Here is a 22,702-nt window from a genome sequence, read left to right on the forward strand (position 1 = left end):
TCCGAGTCGTACAAAATGATAGGATTAGAAGAAGTCATCTATCACATAATTGAAACAACAATTACGTTAGCATATAAATATATCACATATAATGTTTTTGACCAAATAATAAACAAAAATCAGTAAAAACAGATATGGTCATAGTCCAGACTCAGTAATGCATCCTAACAATTACCAGTTAAACACACTAATGTAATTTCTGGTTCCCTATGACCTCAAGCTCGAATACCAACTGTAACGACCCGTCAAAATCGCTATTGACGCAGCACGTTAATCATTGATTCCACAGTGAGGTTTTGACCTCTATATGATACGTTTTGATAAAATATTGCATTCATTAAAATAAGTGACTTTCTAAACATAGAAAGTTATAAACATGTGGGCGAGTGCTTAGGTATAAGCAAAACCCCGAAATACATAAGTCTTTAATTTACAGGTTGACATCACAGTCCAATTATTTATTACACAACGCAGTTTTATTTTGAATGCAATAAACTTTGTACAAAGCATGAGAGACTCCATGCAGGCAACAAGCACATCACAGCGTGTAACAGACTGAAACCCGAGCTAGTTGTAAGTTGTCTATCTTGCCCTTAGGGTTATGCTTAGTTTTAAGTGCTTTTATTTTAATTATTTTATTGGTGTTATTTTATTAATTGGTTAAGACCAGTTTGTGACAAGGGTCCCAGAACATGTTTGTTTTATTTATTTGGACCTCGTTTGGGTTATCTAATCTTGTGCGAAAGATATCAGATAACTGATAAATACCCGTGTGTTGTGGGGTATGGGATTTAATGCCTATTTAAGAGTGTAAATGGTTTTTTTATTCTCATTTCTAGACATTTCCCAAATTTAGTACGTACCTACTCTTTCATCCTTCACAAATTCTAAATTAATCCAAGCTAGAAATTTGATTGTAAGGCTTTAAGGATTGATTCATATCATCCTTGTGATCATCTAATCAGGTTTGTTTACTTGAATCCTTGCTTTGATTCTTGAATAAATGGGTTTTTTGTGTTCTTGAATAAAAAGTGTGATTTTAAGCTTGAATCTTCATATTTGGTGTTTGTTATGCTTAATTGATGTTAGAAATAGATTGTATATATGTTTAGTAACTTCCTTGTGCTTAAAATTTGGTCAAAAACACTTAGAAATCAAGTTTTTGGAGAAAAAATCATAAGATCTTCGAAACCCAGTTTGCTACAGTACCCGGGTTGCTACAGTACCCGGGTTGCTACAGTGTCACTATTTGCTACAGTGTCACTATTTGCTACAGTGTCACTATTTGCTACAGTGTCACTATTTGCTACAGTGTCACTATTTGCTACAGTACCGAGTTGATACAGTACCCGAGTTATTACAGTACCCGAGTTGCTACAGTACCGAGTTGCTACAGTGTCACTATTTGCTACAGTACCTTTTATGAAATTGAAACGGGCGTAACTTTCAAAACGTAACTCCGTTTTTGATGAATAAACTATCGTTAGAATCGTAATAAAGAATACTTTTCAATGGTGAACTTTTAAGAACCTAGATCAAACTGTTTTTGGGTCTGAAAAGGAGTTTTAGTGTGTATGTCGTGTTTTGCATGCACCTGAATGCCATTATTGAATGGAGTCATGATGTAGATTCATAAAATTATGAATATATGATGTTATGACCTAGTTTATAGTATGATTTGATTATACTATTGATTGAGATATGTATATTGACTTCGTTGTGTTGTTCTCAGGTGATAAGAACAAGGAAGAAGCTCAGAAGTAAGATAACTGAGCTGTAGCTGGTAATCGGTGAGTGGGTCTATCTCCGGATAGAGTTTAAGTAGCATATCATGCTACTGTGGTTGACTCTTTTACCATGCATAGTGTAGAAATTGCCATGTTAGAATAATATAGTATGCCTGATGTTGTATGTGAATTATGTGTACACTATGTGAATGGCACCAGTCGGGCCTAGGGAGACTGGGGACTCGAGACCGTGCCTAGGAGAGGTTAGAGTCCGTATGAGGTCAACCGTGCCTAGGGGAGGTTGGGTCCATAGGCTACTGATTGTAGAGTATAGTGTGAACGATGCATCCCCTGCATCTGGATAACTATACTGTGAATTGAGTAGCAGGGACTATCGGTAGACTCAAGTCCGATCAGCTAGGAGTCGTGTGCTCGTACAAGCCGCCGATCCTCGTATTGTCTTATTGTATGCTAGTTGATAGTTAGCATGTGTTGTTGTTAGTATATAGCTTGTGTGTGACTTAAGCTATATCTGTTAGATAGATTCCATTCACTTAGCGGTGCGCTAATCCCCCACATATTCTCCCCTTGCAGGTTTAGGTACTGCTAGTCGGGAAGGGTGCTATTGCAGAAGACATGTTTGACAACCCAACTCTGATGTGGACTTTTGTATAAATAATGTTTTGTGATAACGTAACACCGTTGTGTAAACTTAAACGTAATGACGTGACTTATATTGTGTTTGTTAATAAAGTCTTTCGCTGTGTATTTAAAAAAAAATGGCCAGTGTTACAAGTTGGTATCAGAGCCAGGTTTGGCAGCAAATACGTGCGCGTATTTTGTTCCCAAACCCTGAGGCAAGTCAAACATGTCTGTGGGAGTGGGGGCTAAGTGAAAATAGGATATACGTGTGTTAGTTGTGATTGAACTAACTGTTATCCACTAAGCTTTTGTGTGAGCTGTTTTGTAGCACAGGTATGGCTGATAGAAACGCAACTGGCCCATCTAACCCCGGAACATTCAGAGCACCAGAAGAAGGTGTTGAGTCAGATGATGATCAGAGTAGTTACATCCTTCAGTTAGAAAGCAAGCTAAAAGAGGCCGAGGACAAAATTAATGAGCTTGAATTGGCGAGGCATTCTGGAAATGATGATACACCACCTGGATTCCCAACCGCGCAATCCCAAACGATACCTAATGTGCCCCAGAACCAGTTTCAGAATCAAATACCTAACCAATATTATATGCCACCACAAAACACCTTTACTTACCAAAATCCCATGATGATGAATCCATATCAAATGCAAATGTTCCATCAACCTTACATGCAACCACCCAAAAGATGTACGTATAAGAACTTCCGTGATTGCAAACCCTCCGAGTTCTCTGGAAGTACTGATCCGACTGTAACTCTCAATTGGTTGCGAGAAGTTGAAAGGGTATTTGAAGCGTGTCAGTGTGAACCCGAGCTGAAGGTAACATATGCTAGTAGACTGTTGAAAGGTAGGGCTATGATTTGGTGGGATTCTTTGATTTCTAGTATATCAAAAGAGCAAGTGAGTATGATCACATGGGAGCAGTTTCATGGGAAGGTGTGTGAACAATATTGTAATCCATTTGATATGGACCGAATCAAGACTGAGTTTCTTGAAATGAAGATGACACCTCAAATGACGATCGATGAGGTAGTAGAGAAGTTTATGGATAAACTGAGGTTTGTACAACAATGGGTGCCAGATGAAGCGTCTCGTATCCTGCATTTTGTTAATATCATTCTGCCTGAGTACAGAACTTTTGTTAGAACAGCTACATCATTGTCTCAAGCTGTTGTGATGGCTAAGATGGTAGAAAGTGATGTTCAGGCTGCCAGAAACAGAATGTTTGGTAATGTGCTACAACAAGGTGGGCAAGTATCTGGTCAATCAGGATCTAAATTCAAGAAGTCTAGTGGGTTTAAATCGAAGGGTAAAAGTGGTCAGAGTAGTACTGGATCTGGATCAGGTAAAGGGAATTGGTGTCACACGTGTCGATCTTCTCACAGTGGTCAGTGTTCTGAGGCTACAAGAAGATGCTTAAAGTGTGGTGTTGTTGGGCATGAGTCTTCAGCATGCCCGTATCCGAATAGTGTGTGTTGGAGTTGTCACAAACCAGGGCATCGTGCAATTAGTTGTCCGTCGAAGAGTGGTAGTTCCGGGGCAGGGTCAGGGGCACGTTCAGCATCAGCTGGAGGGTCAACTGCCTCGAGTGGGCAGAAGAGGAAGAACCCTCCAACAGCAGAGGCTAGAGCTTTTCAGATGTCGGTGGAAAATGCTGTGGCAACCGACGAAGTAATCACCGGTATGTTTCTAATCAACTCAATACCTGCTCGCGTATTGTTTGATTGTGGTGCCAATAGGTGTTTTATGTCCCTAGATTTCTGTGCTAAGTTGAATTTACCATCTACTATGTTACCCAAGCCGATTAGTGTAGAAGTAGCTGATGGTAAGACCACACCCGTCACAACCTATGTGACTGGGGTTTGTATAGAGATCGAAGGGAAGTCTTTCCCGGTGACTTGTTTAGTGTTACATATTCCTAGCTTTGATGTAGTACTAGGAATGGATTGGTTGAGCTCGCTTAGGGCTAATATTAAGTGTGATAGGAAAATGATTACCTTTCGTTCGACCGATGGAACCCGTGTTGTGGCCCGAGGGGAGCGGGGAGGGTATAATTTTCTGTTGATAACCATGATGAAAGCGAAAAAGTCGATGGCAAAGGGTTGTGAATCATTTCTTGCATATGTGATTGATGCAAAGAAAGAAAAGAAAACAGTGGCCGATATTCCGATAGTATCAGAATTTCCCGAAGTGTTCCCAGATGAGTTACCAGGTCTGCCGCCGGTAAGGGAAGTTGAATATAAGATTGAATTGGTTCCTGGAACAACTCCAGTTGCAAAAGCTCCATACCGATTAGCGCCGTCTGAAATCCGTGAAATGATGTCACAGATTCAAGAACTATTAGATCGTGGGTTTATCCGACCGAGTTCTTCACCGTGGGGTGCTCCGGTATTGTTTGTTAAAAAGAAAGATGGGTCAATGCGTATGTGTATTGATTATCGTGAATTGAACAAAAGAACAGTGAAGAATAAGTATCCGTTACCTCGAATAGACGATTTGTTCGATCAGTTACAGGGTGCTTCATTCTTTTCTAAGATAGACTTACGATCCGGATATCATCAGGTTCGTGTTGCTGAATCAGATATACCGAAAACAGCGTTCAGAACAAGGTATGGTCATTATGAATTTCTTGTCATGCCGTTTGGGTTGACGAATGCGCCAGCAATCTTCATGGATCTAATGAATAGAGTGTGTCGCCCGTTCTTAGATAAGTTTGTGATTGTGTTTATAGATGATATACTAGTGTATTCAAAGACCGAAAGTGAACATGCTGAACATCTGAGACAGGTTTTGAACATGTTGAAACGTGAACAACTATTTGCAAAATTTTCAAAGTGTGAATTTTGGTTACGTGAAGTGCAGTTTTTGGGTCATGTGATTTGTGCCGAGGGTATAAAAGTTGATCCGACAAAGATAGAAGCGGTAATGAATTGGAATTCTCCGAAGACTCCGACTGAGATTAAGAGTTTTCTGGGATTAGCCGGTTATTATCGCAGATTTATCAAGGATTTCTCGAAAATAGCGGGTCCGTTGACTAAGTTGACTCGTAAAGATGTAGCCTTTCGATGGACTGATGAACAGGAAAAGGCTTTTCAGATTTTGAAACAGCTACTGTGTCAGGCACCAGTGTTAGCTTTACCAGAAGGTTCAGACAACTTCGTGGTATACTGTGATGCATCATATGCTGGGTTGGGTTGTGTATTAATGCAAAGAGATAAAGTAATCGCCTACGCCTCGCGACAGTTGAAAGTTCATGAGAAGAATTATCCAGTGCATGATCTTGAAATGGCTGCAGTAGTGTTTGCTTTGAAACTGTGGAGACACTATTTGTATGGAACCCATTGTGTTATATGTACAGATCACAAGAGTTTGCAGTATATCTTCTCACAGAAAGAATTGAATATGCGTCAGAGACGATGGCAAGAGTTGATCAAAGATTACGATTGTGAAATTAAATACCATCCGGGTAAGGCAAATGTGGTTGCAGATGCGCTAAGTCGTAAAAAGTCAAGTGAAAATGTGAAATTTCTTCGTTTGAATATAACTTCAGATTTGATTAACAGTTTAAGAACCATTCAGGCCCGTGCTTTAGAGGACGAACATATTAAATCTGAACAAATGACCAAACGAAAAGTGGACTTAATTGATGACTCACGTGGACTAAAGACCTTAAACAATCGTGTTTGGGTGCCTAAGCTTGGAGATTTGAGGGATTTAATCATGACGGAAGCTCACAAATCCAGATTGACAGTACATCCGGGTAGTAATAAGATGTATCATGATTTGAAAACAGTGTATTGGTGGCCAACAATGAAATCGGATATTGCCCGTTATGTCAAAAAGTGTCATATATGTGCTCAAGTGAAGGCAGAACATCAGAAACCTTATGGTTCGTTACGTCAGTTACAGATTCCAGAGTGGAAATGGGAACATATAACGATGGATTTTGTGACCAAATTACCTCGAACTCAGAAAAGACATGATATGATTTGGGTAATAGTGGATCGTCTAACTAAAAGTGCTCATTTTCTTGCTACTCGTGAAACAGCTTCGTTAAGTGAGTTAGCCGAATTGTATGTGAAAGAAATAGTTAGTCGTCATGGTGTGCCGTTATCGATCGTTTCCGACAGAGATTCCATATTTGTGTCCAATTTTTGGAATAGTCTTCAACAGAATCTGGGTACACGTGTGAATTTAAGTACAGCATATCATCCACAGACAGACGGACAGAGTGAAAGAACGATACAGACTTTGGAGGATATGTTAAGGGCTTGTGTGTTAGAATATGGTGGTTCGTGGGATACACATTTGCCATTGGTTGAATTCGCGTATAATAATTCATATCATTCGAGCATAGGAATGCCGCCCTATGAAATGTTGTACGGTCGTCGTTGCAGAACTCCGACTTGTTGGTTAGAAGCTGGGGAGAAACAGTTTTCAGGTCCCGAAATTGTTCAAATGACAGCCGAAAAAGTTGCAATTGCGAGAGAAAAGTTGAAAGCCGCTAGAGATAGGCAGAAAATGTATGCTGATCCGCGTAGACGTCCGGTAACCTTTAATGTGGGTGAACGAGTGTATCTAAAAGTTTCGCCGTGGAAAGGGGTTATCAGATTCGGTAAACGTGGTAAGTTAGCACCTAGATTTATTGGTCCGTTTCCGATCAGTGAAGTGTTAAATGATCAGACTGTGGTGTTAGATCTTCCGCCAGAGTTAGCCGGTATTCATAATACATTTAACGTATGTTATCTTCGTAAGTGTAAAGTCGACGATGAAACGCAACTTCTTCCTTTAGAAGATTTAAGGGTCGATTTAAATAAGAAATTGGTGGAAGAGCCGGTCCGTGTAGTTGACCGAAAGGTGACTAAGTTGAGAAATAAAGAGATACCGATGGTGTTGATCGAGTGGAAACACAGTTTAGGTTCGAATCTTACGTGGGAGACAGAAGAGTTGATGAAGGCCCGTTACCCTCATTTGTTTGACCAAGACCAGATTCCGAGGACGGAATCTTCTTAAGGGGGGTGGATTTGTAACAGACTGAAACCCGAGCTAGTTGTAAGTTATCTATCTTGCCCTTAGGGTTATGCTTAGTTTTAAGTGCTTTTATTTTAATTATTTTATTGGTGTTATTTTATTAATTGGTTAAGACCAGTTTGTGACAAGGGTCCCAGAACATGTTTGTTTTATTTATTTGGACCTCGTTTGGGTTATCTAATCTTGTGCGAAAGATATCAGATAACTGATAAATACCCGTGTGTTGTGGGGTATGGGATTTAATGCCTATTTAAGAGTGTAAATGGTTTTTTTATTCTCATTTCTAGACATTTCCCAAATTTAGTACGTACCTACTCTTTCATCCTTCACAAATTCTAAATTAATCCAAGCTAGAAATTTGATTGTAAGGCTTTAAGGATTGATTCATATCATCCTTGTGATCATCTAATCAGGTTTGTTTACTTGAATCCTTGCTTTGATTCTTGAATAAATGGGTTTTTTGTGTTCTTGAATAAAAAGTGTGATTTTAAGCTTGAATCTTCATATTTGGTGTTTGTTATGCTTAATTGATGTTAGAAATAGATTGTATATATGTTTAGTAACTTCATTGTGCTTAAAATTTGGTCAAAAACACTTAGAAATCAAGTTTTTGGAGAAAAAATCATAAGATCTTCAAAACCCAGTTTGCTACAGTACCCGGGTTGCTACAGTACCCGGGTTGCTACAGTGTCACTATTTGCTACAGTGTCACTATTTGCTACAGTGTCACTATTTGCTACAGTGTCACTATTTGCTACAGTACCGAGTTGATACAGTACCCGAGTTATTACAGTACCCGAGTTGCTACAGTACCGAGTTGCTACAGTGTCACTATTTGCTACAGTACCTTTTATGAAATTGAAACGGGCGTAACTTTCAAAACGTAACTCCGTTTTTGATGAATAAACTATCGTTAGAATCGTAATAAAGAATACTTTTCAATGGTGAACTTTTAAGAACCTAGATCAAACTGTTTTTGGGTCTGAAAAGGAGTTTTAGTGTGTATGTCGTGTTTTGCATGCACCTGTATGCCATTATTGAATGGAGTCATGATGTAGATTCATAAAATTATGAATATATGATGTTATGACCTAGTTTATAGTATGATTTGATTATACTATTGATTGAGATATGTATATTGACTTCGTTGTGTTGTTCTCAGGTGATAAGAACAAGGAAGAAGCTCAGAAGTAAGATAACTGAGCTGTAGCTGGTAATCGGTGAGTGGGTCTATCTCCGGATAGAGTTTAAGTAGCATATCATGCTACTGTGGTTGACTCTTTTACCATGCATAGTGTAGAAATTGCCATGTTAGAATAATATAGTATGCCTGATGTTGTATGTGAATTATGTGTACACTGTGTGAATGGCACCAGTCGGGCCTAGGGAGACTGGGGACTCGAGACCGTGCCTAGGAGAGGTTAGAGTCCGTATGAGGTCAACCGTGCCTAGGGGAGGTTGGGTCCATAGGCTACTGATTGTAGAGTATAGTGTGAACGATGCATCCCCTGCATCTGGATAACTATACTGTGAATTGAGTAGCAGGGACTATCGGTAGACTCAAGTTCGATCAGCTAGGAGTCGTGTGCTCGTACAAGCCGCCGATCCTCGTATTGTCTTATTGTATGCTAGTTGATAGTTAGCATGTGTTGTTGTTAGTATATAGCTTGTGTGTGACTTAAGCTATATCTGTTAGATAGATTCCATTCACTTAGCGGTGCGCTAATCCCCCACATATTCTCCCCTTGCAGGTTTAGGTACTGCTAGTCGGGAAGGGTGCTATTGCAGAAGACATGTTTGACAACCCAACTCTGATGTGGACTTTTGTATAAATAATGTTTTGTGATAACGTAACACCGTTGTGTAAACTTAAACGTAATGACGTGACTTATATTGTGTTTGTTAATAAAGTCTTTCGCTGTGTATTTAAAAAAAAAATGGCCAGTGTTACACAGCGGAAGCATTCTAAGGACCTGAGAATAAAACATGCTAAAAAGTCAACACGAATGTTGGTGAGTTATAGATTTAATTGCTCGAGTCATAAACATATATAAAGATAGACCACAAGATTTCATCAAAAGTTTATCAATAGATTCTACGTAACAGAGCACCCTGGTAACTAAACTTAACGCTATAGTGATAATTACCCCATTCGTTTTAATACACGCAAACCAACGTGTCTTAAACTCAAATAACATACGTCCGTTAAAAGGCTAGCGCTCTAGCTCGGACGGGGATGTCAAGCCCTATGGATCCATATACAATTATTCGCGCCCACCAGTCCATATCCTTTGTACTGGCAGCTACTAGTTACCAAAGCTAAGGGATTTTTGGTTTAACTCAGTGTAGAATTTTGTAAGTACTTGTGTCTTATTGCGTTTAAAATAAATTGCATGTATTTTCAGCCCAAAAATATTTAAAGTATTTAAAAAGGGAGACTATAACTCACAGTTCAATATTGAGACTCAATATTGTAGGCAAATTGCGTAGACGTAATGATGGTAGACAACTGTATGGTTGGCCTTGAATTCAAGAACAATACCCCGAACAATACCCAATATTTCCTTAGCTTAAAGTGGTTTGAAACCCGAATTAAAAAAACCGTCGTATATACCTTATTATTATTAAACTTAAATTTAAAATTATAATTATAATATAAATATTAATATTGAGAGATAATTAAGTGTGAAAAAACTTCGTCGAACAAACTGCGTATTTATATTACTTTTCGATTTACTGTAGCTCATGCGATCGCATGAGTTTTCAGTGTTTTTGCCATACGATCGCATGGCCGCCTTTTCCGTTTTTGTTTGCTAGTTCGTCGACATCAAATAGTATTTGCTGTAGCAAATAGTGCACTGTAGCAAATAGTGTTTACTGTAGCAAATAGTGTGTTACTGTAGCAAATAGTGTACTGTAGCACTGTAGCAAAATACGGTTTCACTGTAGTAAATAGTGTTTCACTGTAGCAAATAGTGTTTTACTGTAGCAAAGTAATTTTTACTGTAGCAAATAGGATTTTTCTGTAGGAAAGTCGTTTTTACTTGTACATATATATATATACATACATATAATTGTTCATGAATCGTCGAGAGTAGTCAAAGGTAATTGTATATATGAAACAGTTCTAAAATTTTGAGACTCAATCTAACAGACTTTGTTTAACGTGTCAAAATAATAAATCGTATAGAGAATTGGTTTAAATTAGTCGAAATTTTCCGGGTCATCACATCTAATGAGATGTTAAATTATTACATTATCATGATAACATGATGTACTAATGTATCTTAATATGATATATAAATATTAAGACGTTATTACAATGATAATCGTTACGTATAGATATCGTTTTGAATTTCTTAAGTTAGTAGTCTTGTTTTATGTATAAGGTTTATTGTTAATATACATAATGAGATACTTAATTATCATTACATCATGTTAAACATATATATATGTTCATATATATAATATCATGTCATATACATGTTATAACGTTAGTGAATCATCGGACAAACTAGGTGGTTAAACGTTAACACTAAATCCGTTTCAGTTAATCAAGTCTTAACAAGTTTGATTGCTTAACATGTTGGAAACATTTATTCATGTAAATATTAATCTCATATAATATATAAACATGGAAAATTCGGGTCACTACACTGGTTGCGAAAATGCCCTTTTTCTCCACAGTCATAGCACGTCGGAACGATTGCGTTGGCTTTTGTTGTAGGTGTACCAGTTGAAGGAACTGCAACCGTACAAGTGTTGGCTATTTGACCAATCTTCTTACATTTGGTGCACTCAGCCTTCCACCACCCAGAATGGTGTCTCTCACAACGCTTACAATAAGGTTGTTTCCCAGAATAACCTCCTCTTGAATTTTCGGCAACTTTCTTATTTGAACCTTGGTTTGATTCCTGAATAGGCTCAAATTTCCTTTTGCCTTCACTAGTCTTAGCCTCGGCTTGTTTATTAACCGCGGCCTTTCTCCTCTTAGCCATCGTCAAGTTTTGAGCTATAAATATCACTACATCTAAGGTCTCTTTACTAGCAGCAATAACATTTCCTTGAATCTCGTCAGGAAGACCTTCTATGTATCGCTCGATCTTCTTTTGTTCAGTGGGCACCATGTCCGAGCACAATGAAACCAACTCTGTAAACCTGTTGGTATAAGCTTCAATATTGGTACCATTGACCTTCAATTCCCAAAACTCTACTTCTAGCTTTTGGATTTGGTTCCTTGGGCAAAACTTATCAGTCATCATTCTTTTCACAACGGCCCATGGAATAACATTAGCAGCATCTAGCCCCACAGTTTGGGCATAAGCATTCCACCAAGTTAAAGCAAGATCACTTAGTGTGTGAGTGGCATACTCAGTCGGTCGACCTCCGCGCAGTTACAGATACTAAAGATTGATTCGAGTTTTTCGAACCAACGAGTCAATTCGACTGCTTCCTCATTTCCATTAAAGGATGGAGGCTTACAGTTCATAAACTCCTTGTAGGTGCATGATGTAGGTGGATTTCCTTGGTTGTTCCCTTGATTATTGTTGCCTTAGGCAACATCAAGCAGTTGTTGAAATTGTGTGGGAGTCAAAGTAACATTTGGAAGAGCATTGGCACCACGAGTTGATTGAGCCATTGATCTTCAATACACAAAACAGTATTAGTTGGAGAGTTATGGTACACAAGGTAACAACACCAATGGATAAGAAAAGGTAGTATGGGTTATTTAGTAATATTGATGGTGAAGCAAGTGAGTAATTATGTGTGCGGATAGATCCTTCAGTGTCGGATCCTTCGGTGCCCGAAACGATGACTGGGTGATGACTAGACATCCTAGAGAAGGAGTACTAAGTAGATTCTAAGGCACGGTATGACGGCAAAGATATAAGGAGAGCATAATAAGGCAAGCATAGAAATGAGGATCGCACTTTAAACTAAGGCAAGAATATAGACAAATAAGTAAGGTGCTTAAACTAAAGCAGGAAAGGTTATAGTCCTAAAGATTGCTAAGGCATCTAACTAACACATAAGGCACACATAAAATGCAATCCTGGTTCTCTATAATAACCTGGCTCTGATACCACTCTGTCATACCCCCAAATAGGGCCGGGAAAATATGACTTCACAATATCACAACACAAGTATGTATAGATGAGAACGACTCTAAATGAGACGTTTTAACAAAATTTGATTTGCAGCAAAAACATAATATTGTTTTACATAATGAAATTCATATGTAAATAGCAAATTATAAGTCTAAAATGTGGACTCCAATGCAACAGCTAACTAAGCATCATAGGGCAGTACACAAGCTAATCTTCACCTGAGACAAACATGCTTAAAATGTCAACACAATGGTTGAGTGAACATCATAGGTTTAACAATCATGTTGAGTTTTAGACCACAAGATTTAATTCAAAACTTCAAAATTTTCAATATGCCATGAGTTATAATATTGAACTAAACATTAAACCCTGACACTGTACGGGTGTCGGCAATCATTATTATGTACCCCCTTGATGATCACGCCAATCGATAGAGACGTCACTCTCAATAGGACTACTCACAATAATTAAGCTTATAAAATTTAGCAATTAACAATATTATGGCGGGGATTTGCATGTAACAATAATTACATGTTTAATAAAAGTCTCACGAAGTTGCATATCAAATAGTTTAGGTACTTGTGTCTAAATTGTAAATCATTTAAAAGCAAGCATGTGTCTCACCCCAAAGTTCAAAATAAGTATATAAAGAAAGTTAAAAAGTGGGCTATGAAGTTCACCTTAGTAGCAAGTAAGATATTCCACGCAAGAAGTATGAACGGAGTATGAAACCGGAGATCTCAACCTAGAGATATAATCTTTGATTAGTTAATGTCTAACAGACATAATGTTTGTTTATTAATATAGCAAACTATATTAACAGTGACGGTTTTCGAGAAAAAGACCTATTTCTCAAAAGTTTCTATTTTTGGAAACCTACTGTTTATGGAAAGCTTTCACTTATAGTAAGCTTCTAGTTTAAGAAGTTTGGGTTATAATTCTTAACAAAGATGTTGTACAATCTCGCCCAAACTTCGTTGCTATCATGCAAGTCACTCGAATGATCAATTGTTACCGGGCGCCCAGGATTCTTGACCAGAATCTAAGTCATGGCATTCGAAATCCACAAGCGATTCCCATAAGGAAACAAGGATCACCCTAGGCCATATGTAGCGGTGAGGTTTGTAGTCCTTGTAGGCTATCTTTAATTATAACCTTCACGTTAAAGGTGTATACACATAACAGATTATTAATGTACTTATTAATTATCAGGGCCGGTCCTGATTTTTCTAGTGCCCTGTGCGAGGCGCTAAAAAAAGGCCCCTATGAATCAATAATCTCTTTTCGAGGTTTAAAAGCTAGTCAACTTGATTTTACCTTGTTTTTTTATTCTATTTATATATTTTAAAAGTTTCTTATCATAATATACATGAATATTAGTTACTATATTAGAACCTTGAAACACATAAGCTATATATATCCACATCACCACATGCACATTTTGATTCATAAGCATGAACTTGTCTCATATACACATACACATAATATATATATTAACTTGCTCAAATATCAACTTATTAAAACTATATATAATAACGTCTTTTATATAAATTATAAAACTTGCAGCTTAGAGAGTATATTAAATTTGCAGCTAAAGAAGTAAATTAAATTACTCATTGAATTCTACATATAAATTAAATATACATATTGAGTCAGTTTTAGATATGCATAAAATATGGATGGGATTCATCCCACATCGACAAGAAATGAAAGCTGCACAGTCTATATATTAGCTTCAAATTAATTTCTATCAAAAATTAGTACTATGCTAATTGGGCCCGTTTTTAAAGGATATCCAATATAATGTCCGAGTTTTGTATGCGTTCATGGGTCCTGACTCTTTATTAGGCTAATCATGCATGGTGAGATTAAGCTTGGGCCCCCAAAAATAATGGGCCCTGTGCAGTTGAGCACTTTGCACCTGCATTGGGCCGGGCCTGTTAATTATATGTATATAGGTGATAATATACTTAGTGTACTCTAAATGTTACCATATAGATAAGTGTATGAGTTATATTAATAATATTAGTATTACTCTTTAATTAATCAACTATTAAGTAATCTTAAGTAATCTCATTAATACATGTGTTATATATATATATATATATATATATATATATATATATATATATATATATATATATATACCCATACCTACATGTTACATATACATAAAATATTTATTATTATATTATGTATATGTTTATAGCTATACTATATATGTATATATTTTATGTATGTGTTACATATTTAAATACACCTATGTGATACATACATATATATTCTTTATTATTACTATTATACATATATGTGTTTATAGCTATATATATATATGTATATATATGTATATATTATATGTAAGTGTTATATATACGTTAATGTAAAGGTAAAAGGTGGTATATATATACATATAACTACTTTTTCATGTTTTACTAACCATATTTAACTTACACAATACACACTCATACATACATACACACGTACATATACATACATATGTACACATACATATACACGTATGTATATATATACACATATACACAAGTATATACTTACAATATACACATGTACATACGTATGTATGCATGCATGCATGCATGCATGTATATCATTATCATTATTCTTTAATCAACATCACATAAATCATAACTCTTTATTTGCTAAACCTATTAACATAATACTACATAATTAATCATACAATTACATTAATATTCATCAACCCTAATCTTATTAACCATAATCAATATCCAAATCTTTTAACCCTAATCATAATAATCATAATCAATTCATATTCATACTTAATGATATTACTAGTTCATATCTTACTCTAATACTTTTAATTTGACAAACAAAATCTTATTACCAATAATCATAATCTTAATAAGTATTCATAACCTAGTAACTTATTCATAATAATTCACAATGTTTAACCTTATTAATCATATTCATCCATACTCTATATCATAATCATATTCTTATAATCATACTTTTAACTTTTTCATTAATCTTTAACATCTAACATCATGATCATACTTAATACATCTTATACATAATACTTAATACATAACACTTATAAATAATTTAAAAGTAATAGATTTAAATGCATGATTAAGCTCGGGTTTAGGGCTACCTTATGAAGGTTAAGATCAAGAGGATGGCGATGATTGTGGACTGCAGCAGAAAACAGAAACCAGCAGCTAAAATCACGATCAAACAGGAGGTTTTTCTTGGCTTGTTTGATCATGAAAAATAGCAGGAAGATCCAGATGAAAAACGAAGCAACAAGGACTTGATGTGAGCTGTTTGATGGCGGGTTTGCAGCAGGAGAATAGCAGGTTTAGTGGTGGTTTTGGGGCTGTAAAAGACTGCAGATGGTGGTCGAATAACAGCTGCAATTAGTAGCCTGTTGGACTTCGAAAAAGGTAACAATAAGTCGACAAAAAAGCTGTGAAAGTTGACGAATGGAAGCTGTTTTAAGGAGCTGTTGTAATCAACTAAAGTGGCTGTTTAATGGTGAGTTGGGAGTTGATGCAGGTGGGATTATGGCTGCAAAGCCTGTCGACTAGAACAAGCAACAAAAAGGGGATTGTGTTGTTTATTTTTGGAATGCAATTTGTGAGAAGAAAGCAAAGCCATGGGTCCTTTTATAGAGTGTGATTTAGAGTCCTAATCACCTTAGGATTAGTGGAGTTTACTTGATGATCAAGCATATGGATTAGATTAGGATGGAAGAGTTTGAAGTTAATTAGGATATTAGAGCTAGGATTAGTTGGCTTAGTTAGCAAGAATTTTTTTTTACTAGCCGATTTATTTATGTACATTATTATTATTATTATTATTATTATTATTTTATTGTGAATATAATATTTATACATTTTATTTTGATCCTAATAATAACATTAATTATAATAATAGTTATTAGGGTTTGGGATTAATATTTAATATTAAATGGTATTAGGGTTTAGTATTTAATGTATAGGGTTAGGTTTAGGGCTTTAAATAATATTAAGGTTTTAGTATTAATTACTCCATTTACTATATCCGGATAACAACCCTAGTGCTAATACACAGAATATGACAATGAAACCCTAAGGGCAATTTAGTAAATTCAGAATGGAAATGTGTTGGTTGTTATATAGAAGCTGAAAAGAAACGCTGCAAAAATGTATCTTCCATTATAGGCCAACTATCAATTTCACCTTCGGGCAATGATTCTAACCAGTCCTTGGCATCATCTTTTAAGGACCAAGAAAAAACTCTCAAATAGATAACCGTATCTACAACATTTGCAATGTTGAACAAATTACAGATGCTTTTGAAGTTCCGAAGATGCTCGAATGCATCCTCTTTTGGTGTACCCCTGAATTGACATTGGTGAGTTATCATATTCAAAATCTATCCCTTAATCTCAAAATCGGTGGTGACTGTCGGTTGTCTAATGGAATGTCCATTACCAGCCCTCGTGGCTTTCATCATTGCTTCCATCGTTTGACCTTCTCCTCCTTCAGCCATTTTAACTTCTTCTTTCTTAATATATTCAAAATCCGGAATATAAAAAGGTAGTTCAGCTAAACCTTCGGCGATTTACTGTTCTTCTTTAGCTTTGCTACGTGTATGGTAAACTCTAGACAATTCGAGAGTTATTTGTACCTATCCTGCGATCACACCACAGCAAAATCGCGCGTAAATCCAAATAAAAATGACAGAAAAGTAACTTTTGCAAGAATTGCTTCTCACAAAAGGATCGAATAATTAAAATTAAACTTAAAATCCCAATGTAGAACCACTCCCCGGCAGCGGCACCAAAAAGTTGATATGTGAAATCGTACCTTAAAATAATTAGCTAAAAACTTAACAATTATCACACAATTACAGGCAACTATAACCTGATCATGCAGTAACCTATAAGTAATTTGACGAGTTCGATCAACAGAGAGCAGTTTAATCGAGATCTTAAAACTATTAATTATCCTAGAGATTTAAGTAAGAGATTTGGTTTGTATTTTAATTCACGCAATCAACGTGAAGAGAATAAAATGAATTAACAATTAAGATAAAATAGTGTTCACTTGAATGATTCACTACTGATATAGATTGTTCTTGCGATTATTAATGATTATTATGTCTTTAATATAGTTATATGACTTCTCACAAAGTTCTAATCAATCAAAGTTAGTAAACTCACATAAACACACTTCAAAAGATTTAACTATATTTGATAGAAACTAATGAGACTTGATTTGGACTAAACTCACGTAAAATTCTAACCATAACAATCACTTGCAATAATTACACTATTATGCAGTTCACAAGCCTTTCAATTACCAATTAAATCAATGACACAATCACTTGAAATCACTTCTCTAATTGTCTAGATCACCTAAGTATTGAAGCTTAAATTTCATCTCAAATTTAACTCACATTAAATGATTAACAACCTATGTAATCGAATTAAGAACATAGAACATGCATAAGAGTGGATCTTTAATCAAACACAATTAATTTTAATCACAAAACAATAAATCCAAATGATAGAACAATCCAATATCCATAGTTTCACATTCAAGCAAACACTAAACTTATTTAGCCTAGCATATTAAAGTAGCAAGAAACAAAGAAACAATAAAAACATTGAGTATTCATGATTACAATGATAAACTAATGATTAAAACAAGTACCGAAAGTTATGAATAATCGAATAGATGCAAAATATGAACTAGTCTTCAATGGTAGGTTGAGGTCTTCAAAATACTCTTCTTTTCGTAACTGGAAAACTGCACACCCTTTTTAGGGTAAAAACCTCGACTATTTATAGCTGCTCAAAAAGTCACCAGATCGGGCCCGCATCGCGACCACAATAGGCCAATCTCGACCGGGATCACAGGAATACATCGCGACTGCGATAAGGGGAGTCGTAACCGCGATCCAGGTGGTTTCGATTCCTTCATGTTCTGTCAATGTATTACGGCCGGGATTCAACCAGTTGCGGCCGTGATCAGCAACAGACTCAGTAAAACTTCAATTTCTCTTGTCCAAACATACTTTGAGCTTAAATATAACCAATACTCAACAGAATACAACCAAAACATTAAACCAAAGACCTCCGGAGCTAGAATTATCATTTTATCTCAAATAAACTCAAAAGTCTTCAAATTCTCACAAATAAATAACAATAAAGAACCAATATCGCGATGTAATATATGTATAATTTGAGCGATATCAGCACTGCATGTGATACGCATGAGCGCCATGCGCGTAGGTACGCGTATCATTATTGTACACTATGCTTCAAAGTTTGTATAAGTATTAATGAGGTGTTTTATAAAAGATTGTAAAATTTGTTTTAAAGTTTGTACATATGGTCATGATGATGTTTTATCATAAGGTTGAACATAAAGCTTCAAATATTATACATATGATCATCGAGGTGTTTTACCATAAGGTTGTACATAATGCTTCAAATATTGTACATATGATCATGAGGGTGTTTCATCATAAGGTTGTACATAATGCTTCATATATTATAGAATGAACATGTTAATATTTTTATTAAAATTAATTAATTATTTTAATGACATCATCATGAGGAGTTTAGAAATTTTTCTTTATTTTTGAATTTTTTTTAGCTTGAATAATTTATGACATCATCATTTTAGAAGTTTATATGATATTATAGATGTTATATTTACGAAAAGAAGAATGAAAATACGTTGTAGAATCGAGCCTACTGTGTTAGATAATAAAGTCCAGGGTTGTAAAATAAAATTACCAAAATGTTTCTTGAATCTCGTGAACACTTTTCTAATCAAATACTATATATTTTGATCATATTAGTCACGGGTTACACGAAATTTTAATTGAGATAAGACAAGGAATGATTTATCGTTTTGGCTAAAAGATAAAAATCTAGGCAATTGTAGATTGTATATTCTGGATCTAATGTGTTGAAAGTGTGTTTATATTACATAAAATCTGTAACATTTCTCAAGGAAATGAATCCTTATATTTATACAAGTTGAGATGGTGCAATGAAGTGTTGCAATCTTTGATGAATGGCCACAATTAAATGACACAACCCTTGGCAATGGACTTGATTGAAAAGGTTCAATTATACCCAAATAAACCATGGAATAACATTCCAAAACATTCACGTACATAGGGCAACCATTTGTGAAACGTTGCAACTTATACATAAAAATTTACAAACGTTCTGCAGAACCTGGACCTGTAGAGGGATGTGGTGCATCCCTTCGGAGATGCGGCGCATCTCATGCCTTTCCAACACACATGCGTCGTATTAACATACAATGCAGCGCATCAAATATTATGGTCCCTTTACACTATATGATGCAACACATTAAGAACTGATGCTCCTTCTATCTGATGTGGCGCATCATGAAAAGATGCAGCGCATCCAGAGGCGAAGCCAAGATTTTTAACTAAGGGAGGCGATCAATAATTATATTTCAATAATAAAAATTCCATAAGCACATCGTGACAGTTCATTATTACTAAATAATGAATACGAAACCATTTTAAAGAAAATACATACCGTACTAGTAATAGTAATACTTCAAAATTTAGTTTTTCCAAAGCTAATCTCAAAATAATAAATTAATTCATATCATGTCAATCTGTAGTCTCATTAAGTAACATATCAGTAATAATATGGTTAAAACTATTGCAAACATTATTCTTTCTGAATCCATGTTAACCTAATATCTTTAAGTAAACTCATAGTAGAGTAATTATGTAACTTAAAGATAATGATTAACATTCAAATCAACACAATATAGCAAAATTAATAGTAAAATCCCTAAATTTTAATAGGTAATGTTAATATTTATAAACGAACTTTATTCGTCAATTCGAGTTCATCTATATGAAAGATATAAATCAGTGAAGTTACTCCATTAAATATGAACATCACTAATAAAAAACAATAAATAAAAATTTAATGAAATTAAAGAATGAATAGAGTAAATTTCAACTCACAAGATTTAGTAATGTTCTTGATTTCTTCCGTCGTTATTCGTCGTAGTTATGCACAAGAAATTACATAGTAATAAGGCAATTACTGAGTAATAAGTGTCCACGCCTAATTTTTTACGGATTGGGGTATTTTTTTAGTATTAATTTGGGATATGAATTTTTGTTATTATTGGGCTATAGAAATTAGTAAAAGAAAAAAATGTATATGGATTACGGACTTTAAAGATGACCAATGATACTATAAGAGGTTGATAATCAATAAGTCAAAGTTGGATAATACTAATTCAATGTTTGCGGCTCAATTGGGGTAGGCATGGCATCTAAAAGCCCCTCTATTGCCTCTACCCTGAGCGCATCCATGCCTGTGTAGCCAATCTTAGTTTGTTAATTTACGAACTAGTTTCCGACTCAAGCCATCTCTTTATCGCTTTGACAGAAGTGTACTCACACTTTTCGAATCTGTTCTAGAGTATGATAATATATCTAACACTTTCAACCTAGTAAATCTAATTCACGAAAATGATTCGTTGGATGACACCAACAATTCCCCCCATTTTAGTGTAATTCTTGACTTACTGAAATATAACATACAGAAAAACCAATGCATCAATGATATATTTCAGAAATTAAATTTCTTCCTAGTATGTTACACATTTCAAGTATTCGAAAATCAGGGTGCTCTAACTTTTGAACTTATCAATCCATATGAATACGAGAAGATATTATACACATCAGTTTCGTACTTTCTACAATAAAACTTGACACTTTTATAAGCTACGTGTCCCAATCCATTCATGAACATATCAAAAGCTAAGCCCAAGCTTTGTAGAAGCGGCAAAGTTCATGTTCATATAAGTAATCTTCTTTAATCTTGCTCCCGCAATGCAACTTTTCTAAAAATATATATTAAGAAGTTATACTTCAACCTAACTTTATCTTACGGTTCCGTACACATACCTTGGGATCATATAATACATGTGTTCCAATCCTCGAAAAGTAGGCTTTTCACATTGAATTCTGTAACACCCCGTCAGAATACACTAATGGAATATTAACTCCTGGTCCTACAGTTAATAGTCACGCACCCTATATGAGACGTTTTTCGAAGAGCAATCACATTTATTTCAAAAGACATTTTCATTAAAAGTAAAATAATTCAAAAAGATTTAGTGTAGTTACAAGAGTAAATAATCTCAACATTATTCAAAAAGAAATAGTTTTAAATGCGATCGTAAATATCTTGACATAAATCAAATCATGCTGGACTCTGATCCAGTTTATGCACCAATCAAGCACATAGTCATCAAAGTTTGCAGAAGCATAGTACCTTTAAGAACCTGAGATAAAACATGAAAACGATCAACAAAATTATTGTGTGAATATAAAGGTTTAATAAATCAGTTATCTTTTGTTAGACGACGAGATTTCGTTCAAAGAAGTAAAATTTATACATCTGTTATGCACTTGAATTTAAAGTTTTAACCCGCGGGTAGCTAAAGCGCTACACGACTTCCTTTACCCTATATATCATACACTGATCAAGCATATGGTTACGAAGTAATAAGCACTCGTTCGTTGAGCGAGGTTTGTCAAACCTACGGATCCGTTCTTATAGTTAGAGCCTTACGTATGTAATAAATATATTCAAGCTAAGGGATTTTTGATCGAACTCATACGTATATTCAGTTTTTGTACTCGTGTCTAATGCGTAAAACAGTTTCAAAATAGCATGTTATCTCATCCTAAAAAGTAAAAGAGTATGAGACTGTAGACTCACCTCGAGTGCATTTGAAAATCACAAGTAAAGAGTAGTCAAATTACTACGACCGAGTAATGTAACCTAAATGTACCAATATATAGTTACATAAGTTCATTTAAAAGACTTACTCACAGTATAGTTGTCCTATTACTCTGACTGACGCACGTGTAAAGTAAAAGTCAACACAAAAGTCAACTAATCAAGCAAGTCAACAAAAGTCGAACTTGGTCAAGTTGGTCAACCTAAGTCAAGTACATCAATAGGTCATGCCAATGATATCACAAAGTCAAACCAAGGTCAACTCATAAGTTTCACACGTTCATTTAGCAAATTAACGTTTACTCGTTTAGTTATCGTACATGTTCACAACGGTCATGCAATCGGACAAGCATTGTTCACAAATAAAACATCAAGCAATTATGATAAACT

Source organism: Rutidosis leptorrhynchoides, chromosome 3 (assembly GCF_046630445.1).
Source record: "Rutidosis leptorrhynchoides isolate AG116_Rl617_1_P2 chromosome 3, CSIRO_AGI_Rlap_v1, whole genome shotgun sequence".
NCBI lineage: Eukaryota > Viridiplantae > Streptophyta > Magnoliopsida > Asterales > Asteraceae > Rutidosis > Rutidosis leptorrhynchoides.